Genomic DNA, 5344 nt, shown 5'->3' with positions numbered 1-5344 from the left:
CCATTTTGATCTCAAGTTTCCTATATAAATGTGTCCATAGGGATCTCATTCCATCCTTTTACCATTGCTTCCAGTCCAGCCAAGAGCCTTGATTTGAAGACTAAGTAGCAGAAAATGACCACGTTCTTGGGGAAATTACCCCAGAGGTTAACCGAGATCATTATTAATAATTGCAACCAATTGCAATTACTTCATCTCTGCCTTCGTCAAGATTTAATTCCTAATCTTTGATCGTGCTGATTGATACCCGCCTGAACATGAGCCAGCAGTGTGCCCAGGTGGCCAAGAGAGCCAGTGGCATCCTGCCCTGCATCAGGAATGGTGTGGTCAGCAGGAGCAGGGAGGTCATTCTGCCCCTGTACTCTGCACTGATTAGATCACACCTTGAGTGCTGTGTTCAGTTCTGGGCCCCCCAGTTTAGAAGGGACATTGAGATGCTTGAGCATGTCCAGAGAAGGGCAACGAGGCTGGTGAGAGGCCTTGAGCACAGCCCTACGAGGAGAGGCTGAGGGAGCTGGGAGTGTTTAGCCTGGAGAAGAGGAGGCTCAGGGGTGACCTCATTGCTGTCTACAACTACCTGAGGGGTGGTTGTGGCCAGGAGGAGGTTCCTCTCTTTTCTCAGGTGGCCAGCACCAGAACGAGAGGACACAGCCTCAGGCTGCGCCAGGGGAGACTTAGGCTGGAGGTGAGGAGAAAGTTCTTCACTGAGAGAGTCATTGGACACTGGAATGGGCTGCCTGGGGAGGTGGTGGAGTCGCCGTCCCTGGGGCTGTTCAAGACAAGGTTGGACGTGGCACTTGGTGCCATGGTCTAGCCTTGAGCTCTGTGGTAAAGGGTTGGACTTGATGATCTGTGAGGTCTCTTCCAATCCTAATAATACTGTGATACTGTGTGATACTGTTTTTCTGCCTTCCCATGCTGGATTAAAAAGCACTTTATTTTCAGAAGCCTCTGTCCTTTGTGTGCATGAGATCATGACCAAGTTGTGGCTGTGACTTCCACGTAGCTATTTCCCTTCCTCTGTTTCAATAGGATGATATCTAGGTAGCAGGTCACTTTTTGAACCATTTGCAATCCTTTTGAAAAGCTTGCTGTGTAACCATCTCAATACCTCAGCTGTGAACTTTAAGTCCCTTACAGAATAGTTATCTTCCAAGACATTGTTCTTTATTGGACTATAGATTTGTTTAGGCTAGAAAATATCTTTCAGCTCAATTCCAACTGTTAACCTAGCACTGCCAAGTTGACAGTAAACTATGTCATTAAGCACCACATCTAAGCTGATCTTATTCATGCTTCATGTATTTTTTTCACTGCTTGCTGTGTGACCTTTTAAAAACATAAGTTTGTTTTACCAGGAGTTCCATCTTGGCCTGTATAAATTATGTACTTCTAAGAAATTCTGATACCAAATAATTCAAAGTTATTCCTCAGATCATAGAATCATAGAATCAGTCAAGGTTGGAAGGGATCACAAGGATTATCTAGTTCCAACCCCCCTGCCAGGGGCAGGGGCACCCTACCCTAGAGCAGGCTGCCCACAGCCTCAGCCAGCCTGGCCTTAAACACCTCCAGGGACAGGGCCTTGACCACCTCCCTGAGCAACCCATGCCAGGCTCTCCCCGCTCTCATGCTCAACAACTTCCTCCTCATGTCCAGTCTGAACCTCCTCACCTCCAGCTTTGCTCCATTCCCCCTAGTCCTGTCACCCCCTGAGAGCCTAAAATGTCCTTCTCCAGCTTTTTTCTAGGCCCCCTTCAGATACTGAAAGGCCACAAGAAGGTCACCTCGCAGCCTCCTCTTCTGCAGACTGAACAGCCCTAACTCTTTCAGTCTGTCCTCACAGGAGAGGTTCTCCAGCCCTCTGATCATCCTCGTGACCCTTCTCTGGACACACTCCAGCATTTCCACATCCCTCTTGTAACAGGGGCTCCAGAACTGGATGCAGTACTCCAGGTGGAGTCTCACTAGAGCAGAGCAGAGTGGGAGAATCACCTCCCTTGCCCTGCTGGCTACACTTCTCCTGATGTAGCCCAGGATCTGGTTGGTGCTGCAGGCTGCAAGTTATAAAGATACTCACAACCATCAGCCTTGAGGATAATTCCCATGGCTCCACATCTTCTCATGCACTAGTCTCTCCCTGCAGCTGCCTTACAATCTATCATCCTCACTCATCTGCCACACTCAAATACATTTAAGACAGATTCTGTAGCATGCTACTCTTTAAATCAGGTTGGGAGAGGAAAGCTGTGTCTCCTCACAGAAATTATTTACATTCTATATATCTGTGTATTGTATATAGAATCAAGCAGGTTGGAAGAGACCTCCAAGATCATCCAGGCCAACCTAGCACCCAGCCCTATCCACTCAACTAGACCATGGCACCGAGTGCCTCAGCCAGGCTTTTCTTGAACACCTCCAGGGACGGTGCCTCCACCACCTCCCTGGGCAGCCCATTCCAATGCCAATCACTCTCTCTGGCAAGAACTTCCTCCTAACATCCAGCCTAGACCTACCCTGGCACAACTTGAGACTGTGTCCCCTTGTTCTATTGCTGGTTGCCTGGCAGAAGAGGCCACCCCCCACCTGGCTACAATGTCCCTTCAGGTAGTTGTAGACAGCAATGAGGTCTGCCCTGAGCCTCCTCTTCTGCAGGCTGCACACCCCCAGCTCCCTCAGACTCTCCTCATAGGATTTGTGCTCCAGGCCCCTCACCAGCTTTGTTGCCCTTCTCTGGACACGTTCCAGCACCTCAACATCTCTCTTGAATTGAGGGACCCAGAACTGGACACAGCACTCAAGGTGTGGCCTGACCAGTGCTGAGTACAGGGGCAGAATAACCTCCCTTGTCCTACTGGCCACACTGTTCCTGTATATACATATATACATCTATATACATCTATATGTATGTGTACACATATATATGCATATGTCATATGCATATGTGTGACATAATTCCATATATCTATAATAGAATAGGGTAGGATAGACAGCAAACTAATACAGAAATTTGTTTCTCTGTTGTTGTGTACTGAGTGTATTTTCCTTGGTTTCATTGGACATATGCAGATAAGTGATGTTTTGCCTCTGTGTGCTTTCAAATGATCACTTTCAAATTAAATCACTAAGGTGATGTAATTCTGGGAGTTTCAGGGGGTTTGTTTGTTTATTTGAGGTTTTTTTGTTCAGTTGGTTGGATTTGATTGCTTGTTTTATTGATCTACCCCAAATGAAATGCTTGGTTTCAGCTTTTTAAAGTCACTTTTTTTTTTTTTTTCTTTTAATCTTTGTAATGAGACTGGAAGAGATTCCTGTCAAGATTAATAAGCCAGCAGTCCTGACACTAATTTCAATGGAAAACTTTCCCCATGCCTGTTCTGCAGACCTCCAGTTTTGTGATCCTTGTGAGAGGTACCTCCCAGAGGTTGTGGCATATGTTATATCACAGAATCACAGAATGCTAGGGGTTGGAAGGGACCTCAAAAGATCATCCAGTCCAAGTCCCCTGCCAGAGCAGGGTTATCTGGAGTAGATCACACAGGAGTGCATCCAGATGGGTTTTGAATATCTCTAGAGAAAGATGTGATAGGATACGCTACAATACAATATGACATGATGTGGCATGACATGATGCTGTCAGTCTGCACTGCTTGAGGTGAGACCTCACCTGGAATACAGCTCTGGAGTCCTCAGCACAGGAAGGATGTGGATCTTCTGGAATAGGTCAAGAGAAGGGCCATGAAGATGATCAGAGGGCTGGAGATCCTCTCCTACAAAGACAGGCTGAGAGAGTTGGGATCGTTCAAGCCTGGAGAAGGCTCCAGAGAGGCCTTATAGAGGCACTTCAGTATTTGAAGGGGACCTACAAGAAAGCTGAGGAGGAGCTGTTTACAAAGGGCTTGTAGTGCTAGGACAAGGGACAATGGTTTTAAACTAGAACAGGGTAGATTTAGGTTGGACATTAGAAGGAAGTTCTTCACAATGAAGGTAGTGAAATACTGGAACAGGTTGCCCAGAAAGATGGTGCAGGCCCCATCCCCACAGACATTCAAGGTCAAACTTAATGGAGCCTTGAGCAACCTGAGCTAAAGATGACCCTGCTCACTGCAGGGGGGTTGGACAAGATCACCTTCAAGGATCCCTTCCAACTGAGTGCATTCTGTGATTCTAGGATATTCTTGAAGGAGGTTGAGCACTTTCTTAGGTTAATGTCTGCCCAGGCATTCAGCATCCTACCCTTCCTCCAGGGCAAACCTCTGGGTCACAAAATGCAAAGAGCTGTGGACACAGCCACTACTGATTTTTATCAGTGCATTGGCCAATTTCAGGAGTAATGAAGCAGATAAGAAAAGAGGAAAAGAAAATAAAAAGGGTTTTTTTATCCTCAGAACATTAATTTCAAGGGAAGTAGAAGGCAGACCTTCCTATCCTCTAAGAAAAGTGAGGTCAAATGCAGTATCTTACCATGCAAATGTAACAGCATCTCTGTAAATAAATCAACTATTGGAAAACAGCACAAGTAGTATTAAGGTCCCAAATGTTTCTATATGTTGTCCATCAACTACAATTTAGTGGTGTTTCACACTGAAGGTGCACAACACACTAAAGCCAGCCTGAATCAGCTAAAGACCAGGTGCTGGCAGTGTAGCTGTGCCAGTTTACGTCAGCTCAACAGAATGGTGTCATTTACACTGTGAAGAGAGAGCAGAGGACGTGACCCTTTCTTTATCCATGTCTCTGTAGACATTTCTGCACCTTTTATCCTTTTTTTTTTTTCCCTGCCAGTGCACACTGATGGAAAAAACATACAGCTCCATTTTTAGCATGATAATAAGCATCCTGATCCCTTTAAAAACTACAAGTTAACAAACAGCCATGCACATCTGATGTTTGCAAGAAAAGGCTATACTGACACACATGAGCACCTGAGAAAGAGCCTGGATCTCACACTGGAGAAGTCCAGGAAAGCAAACAAACAAGGAAAAGAGGGATAGGAAGCAGAAATAGTGGGGTTTTGAAAAAGTAACTTTTAAACACCAGAGCTGTTCTTGTCACTGGTGAGAAAACACACTTCTCACAGGGCTATTTTTCACTGGGACAATGTCTATTTAATGGGAGGAAAGAGAATGAGGTTGAGAAGTGCCAGGAAGCTGGGACGTGTAAAGGAAAGAGTTAAGGCTGGAGTCACCATCTCTGAAGTGCTCTGTGATGCTGTGCAGTATTTCAGCCCCCAAAGCATTCCTCCTCCTCCCTCCCCGTGCTGGAGAGGGGAGGAGGCGGGTTCTGCTGAGCTGTTAAATCCTGAGTGAAGTTTCCCCCATTTCCAGTGGCCACCGTTGTCTGA

The sequence above is a fragment of the Pogoniulus pusillus genome, chromosome 5, assembly GCF_015220805.1.
Source record: "Pogoniulus pusillus isolate bPogPus1 chromosome 5, bPogPus1.pri, whole genome shotgun sequence".
NCBI classification, from domain to species: Eukaryota; Metazoa; Chordata; class Aves; order Piciformes; family Lybiidae; genus Pogoniulus; species Pogoniulus pusillus.
Note: the sequence above shows the minus strand (reverse complement) of the source record.